Source organism: Rhineura floridana, chromosome 13, assembly GCF_030035675.1.
Source record: "Rhineura floridana isolate rRhiFlo1 chromosome 13, rRhiFlo1.hap2, whole genome shotgun sequence".
NCBI lineage: Eukaryota > Metazoa > Chordata > Lepidosauria > Squamata > Rhineuridae > Rhineura > Rhineura floridana.
In genome coordinates, this window is record NC_084492.1 from 31086044 (window position 1) to 31105534 (window position 19491).

At 43.7% G+C, this 19491-nt stretch overlaps 2 protein-coding genes across 17 annotated transcripts in view; one reads left to right on the forward strand and one right to left on the reverse strand.

Annotated features, from left to right (window-relative positions):
• Positions 1–19491, reverse strand: part of AKTIP (AKT interacting protein) — a 396007-nt gene that overhangs the window by 231904 nt on the left and 144612 nt on the right. The window lies entirely within an intron of this gene.
• Positions 13333–19491, forward strand: part of CHD9 (chromodomain helicase DNA binding protein 9) — a 90196-nt gene continuing 84037 nt past the window's right edge. For 5 of the 7 annotated variants that reach the window (XM_061593614.1, XM_061593613.1, XM_061593619.1 and 2 more), the window contains exon 1: positions 13333–13778. The gene's annotated coding sequence lies outside the window, so the exon portion shown is untranslated. Of the gene's footprint in view, positions 13779–14075; positions 14148–15681; positions 15767–19491 lie in introns of those variants that run through there. The other 2 variants (XM_061593615.1, XM_061593617.1) reach the window with 2 other exon arrangements.

Below are 19491 nucleotides of genomic sequence, written 5' to 3' on the forward strand. Positions count from 1 at the left end.
GCGCTGCATTTTTTACCAAAAAAATGTTGCTGCATTCTAGGTTTCTACATGGAAAGGTGGGCGATGTGGAGTCAGTCTAAGGCAGCCTTTCCCAACCAGTGTGCCTCCAGATGTTGTTGGACCACAACTCCCATCAGCCTCAGCCAGCATTGCCAATGGTCAGGAAAGATGGGAATTGTGGTCCAACAACATCTGGAGGCACACTGGTTGGGAAAGGCTGGTCTAAGGCCTGAAGTTATTTCTACCTGCGGTTCAGTGGTTCACTCTGTGGGGGAGATGCGTGCAGATCCTGATGTTCCTCACATCCTGTTTCCGGAACAACTTTTAAAGTTGTCATAGCCAGTTGCTGATATATTCAATGTGTTGCTGTTGTTGTTGATGGTGATGATGATAACAACTGACTTTGCTTCAGCTTTACTGACCTCAGGGAAGTTGAAAGCACAGCGGTGACTGTTCTGTTGCCTGCAGAGAACTGGATACTCCTCTGCCCATTTTATGACCTGAGAACTGCGAGGAGGGGAGTTCACCGACACCTTGCTCCTCTTCATCGTCTCTGATCCTGGGTGCTCAGAGTTATACACAAGCCTATCTTCCCATGTCCCATGAGCACAAGGCCGACTCCAAACCCCACTGTAGGGATGTTGGTGAATGCCAGCAACATTGGTCAGGAATGGGAATCAGTCAAGCAAATATTATTGGTATTCATTCACATTGCTGTTGGGTTTCTTAAGTCCACAGATGATACATACGTAAGGACTTTTTTTTACATTGTTTTGCGATTTCATTTACATTGAACTGAATGTAAGTTAAAGAAATAACCGTGTTATTAATGTAAGTTATGAAACTTACACTGAAGAGCAGACAGCAAGATGAATAATATATTATTTAGTGGAAACTGAACTGCAACAGAATGTAAACCGCACTGATTGTGACAAATACAGGTCGGAACAGAAATCACTGCCTTTTTACATCCCTACTCCACTTTGGCCCTTACTGCCAGGGGGTGATGTTCCCTGTGCATGGTTGTAAAGCAGAGATGGAGAACCTGTGAACCTCCAAATTTTGTTGGATTCAAACTCCCATGAACCCTAGGCCAATGGTTAAGAACTGTCGTGCAAAATATCTGGAAGGGACTAGGTTGGGTTGCTATAGAGACATTACATAGAGCTAGTACTGAAGCAGTGGTTTTCCTGCATCACCAGAGGTGACCTTTGAGTTTCTTTCCAACTCTATCATTCTATGATTGAAATCAGTGGGACTTACTTCTGAGTAAGTACACATAGGGTTGTGCTGTTAGTATGCCAATGTCTTACTTTCTTTCCCTTTTGTTTTCACAACAACTCTGCGAGGTAAGGCAATACATACAATACAGAGTGAAATTAACAAGCGGCCTTACTAGGTGTTGAATCCAGGTCTCCCAAGGTCCAAGACATTGCTTTGCTTGCTTGTCTGCATAAGTAGTTGTTGAGTTCTAAGCAGTAGTGTAGTGGCAAATTCAGAAGTGTGTGTTAGTCACAGCCATGCTCCCTTGCCATTTTTTTTTGCTGCGGGGTTGAAAAAGAGATCCTTGTTAATGCCTAGGAACCAATAAGCATGAAAGAGGAGAATGGTAGCCCTAAGAAGACTCTTCTCAGAGTTTGACTCACCTCCTTTCACTCTGGCTGGCTCCAATTAGCAAAAAAGGACAAGGAAGCATATTAGAAGACTCTTCTCAATGGCTAACACACTCCCCTTTCATGCTAATTGGCTTGTAGGATGCTGGAGACATAGGGACCCTGCATGGACCCTGCTCCCCAAAACATAAAGGGTGTAAGACCACCTAAAAAACCCCACAACTACACGCCTGGTTCTAACATAAAGATCCAGAGTTTTCAAAAAGAGAGAAGGCTGGTTCTAGAATAATTCATTCCCAGATCTTTTTGTGCTAGTATCCATCTTGCACTATGGATTGTTTTTGCAGCTAACAGCTACTTCTCCCCTTGAAATGTCTTACTGTATGTGTTACGCAAACATATCCAGGTGCGCATGTATGAATAATAGTAACAGACCTCTAACAGTGCTATCAATGGTCAGATCTACACTTCCAGGCTTTCTAACACTAAGGAAAATTCCATCATTATCCAGGCCAGAGATTCCCAAACTGTGGTCCATCGACCCAGTAGTCCGTGAGCTTCATCCAGGTGGTTTGTAGCATACCTGTAAAAATACAATTAAAAATTCACACAGCAGCTAGCTTAAGGCATTAGAGAAAGCATTAAATGGTCCACCAAGACCGCAGTGTTCAAGTGGTCCATGGGGGGAACGTTGGAGGCTGCTGATCCAGTCGACATATTGTGCAAAGAAAGAGAGAAAAAGCAGACATTCAGGAAAGAATGTCAAGTAGGCTTTTAAAATATATACTCATACCACAAGGGGGCGTCAAGTCCTCAGAGCTGAGAGCTTGTGCAGTACACTGGACTTGGTTTCATTTTGAGTCATTAGACGTAACTAGGGAACGGAAAGATGTCGATTTTGCTGCTCATTTTTCCAGTCTTAAATTCCGTTCTCCACATTTCTGCGGCAGTTTGCATTTTCCCCAAAAAATCCTTCATGAAAATTCTAAAACATTTTAGTGCAAATGTCTCCTAATGAACACATTTTTGTAAGCAGTTTTTTTTAGGTTTTGCTCATTTTTGTGAGCGATTTCTCTTCATATAATTCATTTTTGTATGTTATTGGAACCTTGATCCAACACTGTCACTGGAGGTTCAGTTGGTCTCAGTGGCTAGGAGTGCCTTTTTCCATCTCCGGCTGTTTTGCCAGTTTCCGCCCCTTTTGGACAGAGAAGATTTGGCCACAGTGCTCCATGCTCTGGGTAACTTCCAGACTGGATTATTGCAATGTGCTCTACTTGGGGCTGCCCTTGAAGATGATTCTTAAACGTCAGCTGATCCAAAATGCAGCAGCCAAATTATTGGCTGGGATTCCCTCTAAAACTCATATATCCCCTGTTTTAAAACAGCTGCATTGGTTGCCAGTTTGTTTCCGGGCCCAGTTCAAGGTGCTCATGTTAGTGTTTAAAGCCCTAAATGACTTAGATCCCAAATATCTGAAAGACCACCTCCTTCCCTACAGACCTACAGACACACAGAGGAGGGCCAGAATCTCTTCTCGATCATCCTTGAGTGCAGGACATGGAATAATGGACTCAAGTTACAGGAAGCCAGATTTCAACTGGACAGGAAAAACTTCCTTATTGTTAGAGCGGTACTACAATGAAACCAATTTCCTAGGGAGGTGGTGGGCTCTCCAGCACTGGAGGCATTCAAGAGGCAGCTGGACAGCCACCTGTCGGGTATGCTTTAATTTGGATTCCTGCATTGAGCAGGGGATTGGACTCAATGGCCTTATTAGCTTCTTCCAACTCTATGACACTCTTGAGTGTTGAGATCAGCAGAGGGGCCCTTTTGGTAGTTTCGCCACCCTCAGAAGTACGGGGGTGGCTTGGGAGAGAGCATTCTCGGTGGCAGCCCCTAGGCTGTGGTACTCTTTCCCCATTGAGGTGCATCTGGCAACCTCATTGTACAACTTTCAGTGAATGCTGAAGATGTACGGTCCAGTGCCGGATTTAGACTTGGTGAGGCCCTAAGCTATATAAAGCTTGGAGGCCCTTCATTAAAAAAATACACCATATATATATATATATATATATATATATATATATATATATATTCAGTACACATAAAATTTTAAAAGCCCCCCCCAACAAATTCTGAAATTTTTTGAGGCCCCTGCGGATTGTGAGGCCCTAAGCTGTAGCTTGTTTAGCTTATGCCTAAATCCGGCACTGGATGTACCTCTTTACCCTGGCCTTCGACACCTGAGAAAGATATTTTTAGGACTCACCCTATTTTCTGTGATGTTTAGGTCGTTTTTAACTGTTTTAAATTGTATGTTTATATATTTAAATTTGTTGTAATCCACCCTTCACTCAAAGGTCCCAAAGGTCCCATTAATTAATTAATTAATTGATGATGGTGATGATAATTTCATTCACATTCATTTTTATGCATGCATTCCCCTAACATATGCATTTTTGTAAATATTGTTTGGTTGGTGAACTACTTGGCAAAATTCGAATAGTGCGAATTTTGAAGCATGGCTTGTTTTGGTTCTGATATTGTTTCAGAAAGTGTGAATGTGATAGGTTCACCTTGAAATGCAACCATCCCTATGTGTGACACGATCACAGATACTGTATGGAACACTATGGAACTGTACTATAGCCTTGTTCAAGCAGAAAACAGAGTAGCAAATCCCATCTTCTACATTTGATAAAGTAAACCAGGTGTAGGGAATGTTTGGCCAGATGTTGCTGAACTGCAACTCCCATCATCCCTGGCCATTGGCCATCCTTGTCAGAGCTGATGGGAGCTATAGTTCAGCAACATCTGGAGGACCAAAGGTTCCCTACATCTGTAGTAAACAGAAACAGGAGATGGTTTTGACTTAAGGCGGCCTGAATGCCTTGGATGCTACATAGCTGTCAATCAGTTATTGGTGCAGGAACTGGAGAAATCAATACTAGCAGTAGTTGCTGCTGTCGGTTGGCTTGATGTTCCCAAGTTGTATGTGTGCATGTGTTTTAAGCGTGCGCATAAAACATAAATTGTGAATGAAATTTTTATTTATTAGATTTCTATCCTGCCCTTCCTCCCAGTAGGAGCCCAAGGCGGCAACCACAAGTGCTAAAAACACTCTGAAAAAATGATCCCCTCAAAAAAGGGATCCCCTCAAAACCACCATCAAATTATAGGTCTCTATCTGAACACAGAAGTGTTGTGCTTTCTTGTTTTGAAGAGTTGTAGCTCAGTGGTTTTGCATACAGAAGACAATACTGTCTAATATTATACAATACTAAAAGGGCCAACTGTCTGACTCAGCACAAGGCAGCTTCCTGTGTTTCTTCCTACACATAAATAAAATAAAAATAATGAAGATCCATGAGGATCTGTGCTTTGGATCAAGGTCTTTGCGGCACTAGCACCAGATTTGTGATTTTTACTGTGCAGTCTACCACTCAACGGAATGTGGTGGCTCCGTTGTTTATGGGGCAATGAATCCACTCCGAATTTTAATCTGAACTTTCAAGGAGCTATCCAAGGTGCTGGAACTATTTTGGGAGGTTTCAGCATTTTGGACAGCTCCTTCTAAAGTTTGGACTAAAACCCAGAGCAGATTCACTGCCCCACTGACATCGGAGCCAGCAGTCTCCCCTCTGCCACTATAAGCTTTAAGTTGATGATTTGGGGTGGGGGGAAGCATATAAAATCATGCAAGTTGAAGAGGATCCATTTAATTCTTCTAGATGCACCTTTTATCCAAAGTGACCTATTGGAAAAATGAAATGTGTGCATGCTTTCTCTTTGTCTGTCTGTCAGGAGTGGGGTGTGAGACTGAGCCAGGGGAAAGAGGAGAGAAGCATCCTGAAAGGGTGGTGCATATGGTACTTTCTCAAAATTTCAGATGTGCCCATGGGTCCAGAAATGTTGGCAACCCCTGGCTTGGGTCATACTCCATTCTTCAATAAACTCAGTATACTCTTGGAAAGTGTGCAAAAATACAAGGATGGAGGTCAGAACCATGCTCAGGCTCTGCTTTGGGATGTACCTATTCCTCTTTCCTCTTAAGTTCAGTTCTCCATCTTTCCATATCGCTTTCCACAACACACACACACACACACACACATAATGCTCATGAAAATTCATCAGCACTTTAGTGCAATTTTCTCATAATGTTCACTTTTTTGTGTGCAGTTTTGCCTAATGCATTTTTGTACGACTTGCTTATGTCTTTTTGGATTGAAAGCCTGAGGGCAGGGGCTGAAGAGTGGGATGGCAAAATCTCTGAATAAATAATTAAAAAATCCTCTGTGTGGGAGACATTGCAGTTTTCACAATTTTCATGTATTTCAGCAGGGAGATTCTGTTGGTAGAGAAGTGAAGGCTCAGGAAAAAACTGGAAAAATAAAAAAGCAAGTTGTTTTTTTGCTGAAACCTGTTTTTTAAAGAATGCGGGGAAGTGGGGGTAAGTCCCTCCCCCGAATTTTTCCATTTTTTCCCCTTGGACCTTCACATCTCTAGCTATGTGTGGCTCTGGGTATTTGAATGCTCTTCAGATCCTGGGGTGCTGGAGGAGATGGATGGCATCATACTTTGAGATATATGAGCTCCTCATTCCTGGTTAGACACCCCCTTATTTACCAACATGGGGTGACTTGTCCATGCAGCTCCACCTGCTGCAGTGGAATTGAGGCGGGTGCTTGTGCCAGGAGTCCCAAAGCAGGTTACTTGGATGGCCTCTGAGACCAAAACAGCTATTTGCCCATTCTTTGTCTGCTGTTCATAGATTGTGCAAAGCGGTCCTTTTATACAAATTGCCCTTTCACTAAGGTCCCTGTCACCAAAGTCCTCGTGTGTGTCCAGGGTTTATAGGCATGGAGTAAAAAGGATGTAGCCCCGAGTTGTGTGTGCTGTATGTGACCTGTTTTCTCTTGCTAGCTTTTATACCCATTGTTGTGCACCATGATTGGCCACAGAGTCAGAATCCTATGTTCTGATGTGGCCAGTGGAAGGAGTTCAATTCAGTTCATATTTAAAGATGAACCTACCAAATCCACACTTGCAGAAACTGACTGGAAAAATTAGAAACTTAGAGAACTGAAACTGACAGATTTGTCCACCCCTAGGCAGTCATATGGGGCTTTCCATCAACCACAACGGGACTATTTTTTACTCAGTCATGTCTTTTTTATTGATAAAAAACAATGCTGGCATTGGCGACAGGTCCAGCCTCCAAGCAACTATAGGAATCCACTCTGCAGAATTTCCATGATTCCTCCTCTACACGCCCAGCTCCACTCAGTTTTGCCATTTGCATTGGTGTTGCTGATCTCCTCGCACAGGAATTATGCTGGCACAACAGGATCACTATGCTGCCGTGAATCAACTATACTGTTATAATGTTTTGTTCTGCTGGCACAAAGGTATTTGAGATCCTATCCCTGTCCAGTTGGCATAACCTGAGGATATCCTGTAACCTGGAAACCATCAACGAACAAAATTATAGCCACAAATGTCACATTTCATACAGAACTCTATCATTTCTTTGCTGAATCATTTGCTCGCTAGTTTCAAGGATAAGGAACAGCCCTTATTTTTTTCCCCTCATCAGTAATAACATTTGGGTTTTCCTTTTGGGAAAATTCCCAGTTAAGTTTTGCCTCCTGGAAAAATTGTAGCATGTGGACTCCATTTTTAACATATGGCCTCCAAACCTCTCACTATCATAAGCTGTGCTGCATTGGAAAAATACATATTTTTCCTACCACTCCACCCCAGGTTTTATTTGTGCTAAGTAAACTCTTGTTCTGTAGCAAGTTGCACCACCCAACTTGAAGCTCTCCAAAAGCCCCCTTCTTGCCTTCCAACAATTCACTGAGAGAGAAAAAGTGACATACAGTTTTAAGTAGGATTTCTATTCGGGGGGAGCTCCCCTGCCAGCATCATATTCATCAGTTCTTGTTGAAGCAGCATCTTTCTACAGCATTACAACCAAAGCAGCTTTTTAGCTGCAAGCAACATGAATTAATCTCTGCAAACAATACCGAAACATCAGCAGAATGAACCAGGAATTAGCAGCAAAAATGTATAACTAAAACATCCTACAGCTCTTTTAGGCATCAGAGTGTTATACAATCTTTCTCTCATTTATCTATGCAGCGATACTGTGAATTGATTCATTAATACTGCTATCCTATGCATATTTACGTGGCATTAAATCCCCTCAAACTTTGTCAGACTTATTTCTTGTTAAGTATAGATAGGATTGTAAATCTGCCTTCTCTAAGTGGCCAGGGAAAAGAGATCACATTCTGTCATCTCATCTCTAACAGGCAGACCAGGCTGGCAAAAGGGTGTGGAAAAATGTACTGTAATTTTGCTGATTTAAACATGCCTCGCCCTTTACAAAATGCATGGTCTAAAGATAAACATCACATGGAGCTTAGAAATGGGGAAAGATCAAAGGATAAGGGAACTGTTAGGTAGCCAAGGAGGCAGAAAAATCCTGAATAGGTACGGGAGAGAAATTCAATTCCGTTCACATTTAAAGGCGAATCTACCAGATTTGTACTTTCTGAAACAATATGAGAACGGAAACACAGCCATCTTTTAAAATTCACACTTATCTGAATTTTGTGATGCAGCTCTCCAAACAATGATTATAAAAATGAATATACTATTGGAAAGTGTGCATAAAATTTAATGTATTGACAAAAATAACATACAAAATAATTATATTAGGGAAAATTGCTTGTATATGTGTACTTTAGTCAAAATCACTTTGTTGTTGTTAATATGCCTTCAAGTCGATTACGTCTTATGGTAACCCTATGACTCTTTTTCAGATATATTCATAGGGTTTTCATGGTAAGAAGTATTCAGAGGTGGTTTCCTCTAAGCCTACGGCACCTAGTATTTCCAGGCAGTCTCCCAACCAAATACTAACCAGGCCTGATTAACTTCCGAGATCAGATGAGATCGGACGTGTTCAGGGTAGTATGGCATAGGCCAAAACCACTTTAAATGTGCTTATTTGAAGAAATTCACATAAAAATTCTGAACTTTCATGAAAACCTTTTTTTTTTTTGTAAATTGCTGCAGAAATGTGGAGAATTGAATTTATGATGGGGGAAAATGAGAAACTGAGAGAACCAAAACTGACAGATCCCAGTCCAGTGTGAGAGAAATCATATAAGGGCTGTGTGCCAACATGAAAGGTAGTTTCACAGGTTGGTTTGAAATAAGCAATTATTTGGCTGGAAGCCTCTAGTTACATGTACTGCCATTTTATTTTTTTTAAAAAGCAAACCTCAATGTTCTGGACCACCCAAGTTAGCCTTTGCACTATAAATGATGTGTAGCTAGAATTATTGAGGCTGGACATATTGCAATGTAGATCGAAATGCATAGTAACACCCCCACCTTGCAGTGCAGAAGGCGGCCATATTGGGTATTTGAGCTTCACCTCTGAGCATGAATCATGTCTGTCCATATGCATCCACATCCAGCCTCCCTTGTTCCTGATCCAGTGAGAGAATGTACACATGGAAGGTGTTTCTGCATAGAGCCATCTGCTTTGCCCGATGAGGGCATCCAGTCTTACAAGAAATAACTAACAGAATTTTTTGTGTTAACTAAACCATTTATTTGTCATTCTGGCAGCACAATTATCTGGAAAAAAGCTCTAATTAAGCTAATTGGGCTTTACTTCCAAATAAATTAGTTTAGGATTGGGAGGTGCCAATTCTTGCTGCCAAGCTTGTTATGTATCTGCAGTGCAATCCTAGTCATGTTTGCTGTAAGTCACATTGAGCTCAATGGGGCTTACTTTCAAGTAAGCACACATAAGAGTGAAGCCATGCTGGGTGAAGTAAATCTAATTAAATTCAATGGGATTACACAGTCTGTTTTAGTGCAGCCATAAAGTGCAATCCTATGCATGTCCACTTGGAGGTTCACTAGGACTTACTCCCAAATGTATGCAATGTCACCTGAATGATCTGCCCATCTTTATGTGTTTGTAAGGTATATAGACATGTGCACATTAAATGTCAGACGGCTCATAGGTTACACATTAAAATTCATTCATTCAAATACAAATGAGCTGATTGTAAACATTTTTATTCCAAGTCAAGTTCAATTGGGTTGATTTCCTGGTATGTAAGCATGCAGCTGCAGTAGTACAGCAATCTTAAACATATTTATTAGGAAGTAAGTCCCATTGTTTAGTGTGGCTTCAGAGTACACGTTTATGTCAGACTTAAAGGGTGTATCCCCACTACAAACTTAAATTGGTTTAATGGTCACACCAGAATCTTGGGACCTATTCTAGGCTAGAGATCTTTAACAGAATTCTGAGCATCTCACCAAAGTAAAATTCCCATGTTAGGATAGGACAGGTGAATGGGTATAAAACTGATATGACAAGTCTGTAGAGTAGATAGAGGCTAAACATTTAGGATATTCTGAAAGCCCCATTCATTTGCAGGGTTTTTGTTTATTGTTTGAGGCAGTAATGGAGAGCCTGTGGCCCTCCAGATGGCATTAAGAACATATGGAGACCCTGTTGGATCAGGCCAGTGGCCCATCTAGTCCAGCATCCTGTTCTCACAGTGGCCAACCAGACGCTTATGGGAAACCCAAATGCAGGACCTCAGAGCAACAGCACTCTCCCCTTCCCCTAGTGTCCAGCAATTGGTATTCAGAAGCATACTGTCTCCAACTGTGGAGACAAAGCATAGTCATCATGGCTTTTAGTGGCCTTTGATACCATTGTCCTCCATGAACTTGTCTAATCCTCTTTTAAAGCCATCCAAGCTGGTGGTCATCAGTGCCTCTTGTGGGAGTGAAAATCATAACTGAACTATGCACTGTGTGAAGAAATGCTCTTTCCTCTGCCCTGAATCTTCCAACATTCAGCTTCATTGTATGTCCATGAGTTCCAGTGTGATGAGAGAGGGAGATAAACTTCTCTCTATCCACTCTCTCCATGCCATGCATAATTTTATAAACTTCAAACTTTTATCATGTCATCTCTTACTCACCGTTTCTCTAGACTTAAAAACTTGTGAGTTTCTCGAAATTGTCTAATCCCCTTTTGTAAGAATGTATCTTTTTCCAAGGGAAGGAAGAACAAGGACAGTACAATGAAGGGAAAGAAAGATATGACTTAAGTCTCTACAGTAGGGCCCCACTCATACGGCGGGTTACATTCCGGACCCCCATTGAAAAGCGAAAACCTCTGAAAAGCAGAACTCATTGAATAGAATGGCGCCCGATGCCCAAAAACCACTGTAAAAGCAGAACAAGCGCCATATGAGTGGGGCTTTAGTCTAATTGCGTCTAATTGAGACTGCCGCATTAGCAAAGCACCGTAAAGCAAAGCACTGTAAAGTGGAGCCCTACTGTATTCATATAGACTGCCTTCAAGTCGATCCTGACTTTTGGCTACCCTTTGAATAGGGTTTTCATGGTAAGCAGTATTCAGAGAGGATTTACCATTGCCTTCCTCTGAGGCTGAGAGGCAGTGACTGGCCCAGGGTCACCCAGTGAGCTTCATGGCTGTGTGGGGATTCAAACCCTGGTCTCCCAGGTCGTAGTCCAACACCTTAACCACTACACCACACTGGCTCTCTATTCATATTCATAGCAGAATTGTAATTCAGGCCAGAGCTAGTGTGTTTATAACATTATTATTTAAATTTATATCCCACCCTTCCTCCAAAAGGAATTTAGGGTGGCAAACACACGAATGAAAAAACAATTAAAGTCCCATACAGGTGAAGACTCTACTTAAAGATCTCTAATTAGCAATGTGCATTTTTCTAGCTTTGGTTGGGGCTTCAGATGGGAAGGCTTATATGGGAGGTATGGCTAAATTGTACTGATGGTGGAAGGGAAGGGCCAAAGAAAGAGCAGGCTTTAGTTGCCTGTGGCTCCCTCTTGCAGACACTTGGCAGCCCTGCTGCTCTCTTTCTCCCTCCTGCCTGACAAAAGCTACACACACACCAGAAACAGCATTCCTCCTTTTTCTCATGCTGACATCGACTACAGTTCCTGCTGCCTTATTAGCTATGGTGGATGCTCTTCCTCTCACAGGATGCAATTCCAGCTGTGGCAGCTGAGCAGGAGGAAAGAGATCACCTTCTCGGCTGTCTCTTGAAAAAGGGAAATATATTTGCTCTGCTGCATGTGCATCTGGTTTGAGGGGAGATAGCTGTAACCTTTCCATCTCCCTGTTATGTAATTTCCCTCACTTTTAAAAATAATCCAAAAGTATGCCTTTAATGTTAGCAATCTTATTTCACAGCTTTGCATACTTATCTAAAACATCCAAGTCTCTTCTTGCTTTATGAATAAAAAAGCAGATGTATGGTGCCTCTTACCCAACTAAAGGCCCTCAGTTTCAAAGGTCAAAGCAGGGATGGATAACCCTGTAGCCTTCCAGATGTTTTTAGACCCGTCGTCCCTTACCATTGGCCATTATGGAGAGGGCTGATGGATGTTGCAGTCCAACTGACCTCTCCAAACTGAGTGAATCGGCAGTAAAATGGAAAATGCAATTCAATGTAAACAAGTGTAAAGTTAGGCATACTGGAGCAAAAAATCTTAGTTTCACATATACACTCATGGGATCTGAGTTGGTAGCGATTGATGAGGAACGAGACCTTGGGCTCATAGTGAATAACTCAATGATGTCGACCCAGTGTGTGGCAGTTGTGAAAAAGGCAACATAATGCTGTTATACAAATCTATGGCTCAGGCGCATTTGGAATACTGTGTACAGTTCTGGTCACCCCACCTCAAAAAGATTACAGAGCTGGAATAGATTCAGAAAAGGGCAACTAAAATGATCAAGGGGGTGGAGCAACTCCTCTATGAGGAATGGTTGCAGCATTTGAGTCAGAGGTTACATGACAGAAGTGTATAAAATTATGCATGGCGTAGAGAAAGTGGACAGAGAAAAGTTTTCCTCCCTCTCTCATAACACTAGCACTTGTGGACACGCAATAAAGCTAAATGTTGGACGATCTGTCAACATTTCCATGATAGCTGTGCTCCACCTCCAGTCTGAGGCAGCATGCTTCCGAACACCAGATGTTGCAAACCGCAGGAGGGGAGACGGCTTTTACACTCAGGCTCTTGCAGGCTTCTCATGGGCAACTGCTTGGCCACTGTGAGAACAGGGTGCTGGACTAGATGGGCCACTGTCCTGATCCAGCAGGCTCATGTTCTTATGTTGAATTCACGTTGGCCCAGTTGCCAAATTTTCAACCTATCCTACCTCACAAGGCTGTTGTGACGATAACAGATACATGTGTTTGTGGGAGAACCATGCATGCCATTTTGACCTCCTTAGTGGACACTAAATAAATAAATACGCTTCCCCCTCAGTCCCTTTATCCACGCCCTTCCCCACCCAGCCTATTTAAAAATAATTATTAAAAATGAAACCAGCATACTGTTAAAAAGAAAACGAATCGCCTCAGCCCTGCCCACTCAAAACAGGTGCGTGTGTGGTGGTGGCGGGCAAAGCCTTCTTTTCAACTCAAGCCCCCCTCTCCTGCCACCAACCGCAGGCTGACTCCGCCGCTCACCCTCCCCTCTGGCCAATCAGCGAGTGGGTGACAAACATGCAAATATAACCTCCCCTCCCCCGTAACCACCACCTACACGGTTCAACCGCCAAGCGGACGCACAAACCCTCCTTCTTCCTCTCTCTCCCGTCTACAATTCCCCCCTCGCACGTATCTCTTCTAAAATAAGTCCCGTCCCCGGGTTGGCAGGGGTCGCACAGGCGGCGGTTAACGCCGCGGCCGCGCGGCCTCCTCCCTCGTCCCTCTGCCCCTGTCACTCCCTCAGCAAGCCAAAGCGCGCGCGTGCCCGCCCCTCTGTGTGTGTGTGTGTGTGTTGTGTGTGGCGGGGTAACTCCGCCAATAGGCTATTCGCAGGCTGCCGCGACGACGACGACGTCGGCGAAAGAGGGGAGCAGGGGAGGGGAGTCTCGGCAGGGTGAGGAAGGAGAGGGCGGGGGCAGGCAGCGAATCACGCTGCGTCGCGCCCCGCCCCCCTCTTCCCCTCAGCCGCCGCCGCCGCGCTACCTCCTGCCTCAGGCAGGGCCTTTGCCAGGCAGCCAGCCAGCCTCCTTCCTGCCTCCTCCTCAGCCAACGCCACCCGGTAAGCGCTCCCTTCTCTCGCCCTCCCTCAGGCAGGGAAGGAGAAAGCCCGGGTGGGCGGGAAAATTTAGACGGGGGGTGGGGGGGCAGAAGTGTGTGGGGGGGGAAGGAGAAGGGGGGGATTCCCTGAGGAAGAGGGGAGTGGCCGCCTCGTCCTCCTCCGCCTGCTGCTGCTTCTCCTCTCTTTCTCTTCCGCCCTCCCTGCTGGTGCCACCCTTGCGGGGAGGAGGCTGCTGACCCTCCCAGGCCGCCGGGCTGAGGAACTGTCAAGGCGAGCGTAGGGCATCGCCTCAGACGCCACCTCTTCCCTCCTCCTCACACACACACGCGCGCGCGCAAAAGAGAGAGGGAGGCTAGCCTGGAGGGGTTGGTGAGTACGTGAGAAGCCGAGGCCCCTGACCTGCCCCGCCTTTACTAGTCTCTCTCTCTCTCTTCTCTCCCGACACCCCCCCCAATGATCTACATGGACTAAGGCGGCCAGCCTGAGCCCTCCCGCTCTGCTGCTCCCTTCATGTTCACACGAGGGCGGGGAAGAAGGCGCAGCTTGGGCCTTGCTGCTGCTGCTGCTGTCGCCGCTCTGTGTCACACCTTCTCTGGCTGCCTTTTCCTCTCTCTCGCACCACCCCTTTTCCTTTTCTCTTTCCCCCTCCCCGTGTCCTTACCGTGCCCCTCACCCACCCTTGCCTTCAAGGCTTTCTCCCATCACCAATTTTGGTCAAAACCAAATAGAAAATGGGGTCCCTATTTTATGCCCCCCACTCTTTTTGTCTGGCCTCTTTCCTTGCCTGAAGTGGGGGGGATTAATGAGCAATGATTGCCACCTCCTTCTGCCACATGCATTCTCTCTGCTCTCCATTCTTCTTTTAAGGTATTTCCCACTACATCTTCTCACCCACCCCCGCACACATGGCAGATAAGGCTGTCAATGGTGATGACAATTTATTTATTTCTAAAAGTATTTCTGTACCGCCATATTAAAAAATATCTGGGGGTGTTGTTATGTTATTTAATATTGCTCTAACAACAAGTACAGGGCGAAAGGGACAAACAAGCTAAGCGGAAGGCATGTCAAGCAAATCCTCATCTCGACTGTCTTCCATCTGGAAACCTATGTCTTCACTGTGGGAGGCTGTGTGGATCTAGGATTGGCCTCCACAGTCACTTACGGACCCTCTGTTAAAGACTTTATCTTGGAAGACAATCTTGCTTGGTCACAAGTGATCACCAATGAATGACTATATAGGCTATATATTACCCACATACTACTTCATCATAGCAGTATTCCTCTGAATATTGGCTGCTGGGGATCAGGAGCTGGAAAATGCTATTGCTGTCACATCCTACTTGTGGGTTTATCAAAGGCATCTGGTTGGACACTGCCTTTGGACTGATCCAGCAAGGCATTTGTTTGTATGGGGTGTATAGGGGAGTAATGAGCACTGACTGCCAACCCATATGTATGCATATATACATACAAGCTCTTCCATTCTGCTTGAATATGGTTTCCTCTCTTCCCCCGTCCCTGTCCCCTCAAATAAGGGAAGTAAAGGAGATCCATCTGGGGTGCAGAGGTTGGTCTAAACAGTGGACATGTGCTTTACATCAGATTTGGTGAGAAGGTGTTTTTCTTTTTCAGTGTGGGTGTGTCATGGAACTTCCAGGTTCAGAGGCAAAAGGCCAGTGCATAGCAGCTGCTGGGAGGGGGAGAAGATTGTGGCTTTCTTGCCTTGTTTGTGAGAGGCATCTGATTCGCCACTGTAGGAAACAGGTGCTGGACTAGATAGATGTCTGATTGGATCCACTATGACTGCTTTTATGTTTCCACAGGGATGGGTTTGGAATGGTGGGAAGGTCATTAGAGTGGTTTGGGGCAGCTCCTTTAACATCATCTCATTTTCCACCAGGTTTTGGAATAAGATGTGCTGCTTTTCTGGTGGTCGTGGGTGTAGTTGGCTGCCTGCTGTGTCGGCTGGCAAACCTAGTGTTCAGGTTGGCTCATCTGTTGATCTCATATCTCCACACCTGAAACTCACATATGCATTTTACATGCTCTCACATGCTGCTTAGTCCTGTACTGCATTGCTCCTTAGTCCTGTTACTTGTAAACTGGCAACTCTTCTCCATAAAATGTACTTACTATCTTCAGCTTGTCAAGAACTGGGACCCACCTGGAACCCCAATCGGTAACACGGAATCCACTTTCAAGAGCCCATGCAGTCAGGAGGTGGCGCCCACTGGTAAAGGGGCAGAGCTCATGCACTGGGGTTGGAGCCATGCACCCCAGGGGCATAATGGAATGTTAAGGAAAATGCTGTGTTTAAGGTGTGCTTTTCAATGTGCTTGTGAGTCCCCTGTCACCAAGCAATCAGAAGAACTGCTCCCAGCAGACTCACTTTACACCTTGGGCTCTCTGGCCTGCTCACTTGCCTTCTTCCTTGTCCTCCCAGTGCTATTGTGTCTTGTGTACAAAGGAGGTGACAAGCCACTGGAACCTCTTCCTAGCCCTGGAGGGTTGTGCAGCAGTTGCCACTTCCATTCTTCTGTCTGGTAGGACCTTCTGGGCATGTGCATTGTGCTGCACTCAGGCCCGCAACAAAGGCTTGCACTGGGTGAAGCAACAGCAAAGCTGGGTAGAACACAGTAAAGATTCAGCTGCCAACATACCTGTAAAGCTCCATTTTAGCTTAAAGGTGGCCACTGCATCTCGTGGCTCTTTTTCTTCTGAGTACTCTGCTGTATCCACTACATACTGTCTCTCCAGGTCAAGAAATGGAGGAGAAACAGCTTTCCAGCAATGTGTGTTCTTGTTCAAAAAGGAGAAGGCTGCTTCTCACAAAACAAAATGGCAGTGGCACCTCTGCCATGACCCTCAGGTCCTGACCCACCTGTTGAAGACCAGGGCATTAGAATATTCAGATTCAGGAAAACACTGCTATAATGGACAGGTGGCAAAAATGGAAAAGGTTACTTACTGGTTTGCTAGAAAATTGGGATAAATGCATGTTGATTTCAGTTGCGGGAGTAGGGAACTGAAGTGTAGAAATTTTGTGCTGGATTGCAGTATAGGAGGTAGGGTTGGGAGTAATTCCCAGGGAGGAGGGGAATGATAACAGAAAGTTAGAAGAAATGTCTCAGAATGAAAGTAGCAGATATTTGGAATCTGCAGACTTCATGCTCATTTTGACTTTGAGAATTGTACTAAATGGTAGATGCGGTGCAAGAAGATGTGTTCATGATAACTTTAATATTAAATTCTATATTCTTTCAAAGTGCTTTACCTTTTTTCCCTTCAAAATGGCCATGGTCTGGTAAGACTGAACTATTAATAAGATTGAACTTTTACAGATGGGAAAAGCTAGTGCTATCTCTCATCTCAGCTGAGATTTGAATCCAGGCCTAGTTGCAGTGCTCTAACTCCAGTGGATCATCATCACAGATAAAAAGTCAAAGGAGTATGTGGGAGGAAAGGGTAAAAGCAGATTGCAAACTGCAGAATGACAAAAGAAGCAGAGATAATCAAGTTGCTTTCATAATAGGTAGTATATATGACAGTAGGAAAAGAAAGACTGAAACTGAGGCAGGAGTTTGATTGTTAGGGGAATGTTGGCGGAGGCTTTTGGTTAAGTAAGCAGACTGATGCAATATGATAATGGTCTCATATTTTATTATTATTATTGTTCTTTATTTGATTTATATCCCAGCCCAGGGTGGCCAACAAAAGCACGAAAAACACTTTAAAGCATCATAAAAACAGATTGTAAAATAAATTAATACAAAACAGCTTTTAAAGCATTATTTAAAAAGCTTTCAAGACATCTTTAAAAAGTTTAAACCTTTTGTTTTTTTAAAAAAATTAAAAACCTATTAAAAAGCAATTCCAACACAGACGCAGACTGGGATAAGGTCTCAACTTAAAAGGCTTGTTGAAAGAGGATGGGCTTCAGTAGGCACCGAAAAGATAACAGAGATGGCGCCTGTCTAATATTTAAGGGGAGAGAACTCCACAGGGTAGGTGCCGCCACACTTAAGGTCTGTTTCCTATGTTGTGTGGAACGGACCTCCTGATAAGATGGTATCTGCAGGAGGTCCTCACCTGCAGAGCACAGTGATTGACTGGGTATATAAGGGATAAGATGATCTTTCTGGTATCCTGGTCCCAAGTTGTACAGGGCTTTGTAAACCAAGACTAGAACCTTGAACTTGGCCTGGTAGCAAATGGGCAGCCATATGTAGATTAAATATAGGGATGTATTTGTCCTCATACAGAAGATCATGTGGATGGAGGTGATTTAATTGCAGAATGTAGAGATTCCAGGCAGTCATCCTCACATGTTAGATACCGTAAAATTTTCAAGGTCTAGAATGTGGTTTTTCCATTAGTAATGGTAAACGTAGTGAAAATAGTTGGCTTGTATTTATTGCCCAAGGTCTGAAAAGTCTGGAAGTTGGTTGTCCTTGGAAAAGGTGGGTTGATATTGAAGAGGTCACCGTGCTTTAGATCTCTAGTATATATTTATTTGAAGCTGACACCAGGTGCTTTCTATCCTCATATGTCATGACCAGAAGTATGAATATGGTAGCCTGGGCACTGAGTAGGTCAAAAGTTATTGGAGAAGTTTTCTAGAAGTTCAAAATTCAGGGCAGTCATATATCTCACTTTCCCAAGAGCCTTCTCAAATTGCCGCTTCATAGCTCCACCTGTTGCCTCATGTGTCTTTTCCTCATCTTGTTAGTTTATATGGTTTACAGGCAGTTGCTAAGCATGGATATTACTGACAGTATTTTGTGTATTTCCTTGAAATGGTAGATTAAACTTTTGCATATGATTATGGTACCAGAAAAAATATCTGTGCCAGATATATCCATATCAGCCTCTTCTCCAAAAATCAGACTGGAACATTCCTTCTGGTCAGCATGTAGCTGCTTCCAATGTTATCCACATGGACGCTGACATTCTTTTTCAATTTAAATATGTGGAAAATATTGCAATTATCGTTCTCATGATGTGAACAGTGAATGAAAACTCACATTGGTGAAAACTCTCTTTAGAAATTCAGTTTGTGATTATTGGCTTGTCATTTGTATTGGTATCTCATTTATGCAAGAACGTTTTGATAAGCAGTTAACAGTAACAGCATAGATAGGAAAACTAGCCGTTTTTGAAATAAATATTGTCTTCAGTAGTTTACCGCAATATAAAGTTTTATTGTCATTAAGGGATAATACAAACTTCCCTACCCTGTAAGGGGAGTGTTCCTGTTTGGTGTGCCAATGAGCCTGGAAAAGAAGCCTTGTAATCTTAGGGGTGGATTATTGTCTTCCATTCAAACTTGAGATATGAAGGCCCGGGGGGTGGGTGGAAAAATTGGGGGGGGGGAGGGAATAATTTTTTCTGGGTGGTTTCTTGGATTTCCTACCTCTAAGTCAAACCTCAGCCTATTTATTTGTTTGTTTGTTTGTTTATTTATTTATTTATTTTTGCTATATGGTTGGGTTAGGGTTCTGTTTTCCTTTCCTCCCCTCCCTGAGTCAGGGGCTCGAGCAAGTGAATTTATTTTCCTGTCCTGTAATTTCTCTCCACCCCATCTTTAATTGACACCCCTATACTTAAGTGTCTCACCTGCAGTCTATCATAGATTTAATAGACACTCACACATTTTGCTTGACCCTCTTCTCATCCCCCTGGACAGAAGTAAGAATTGCTAGTAGAAAAC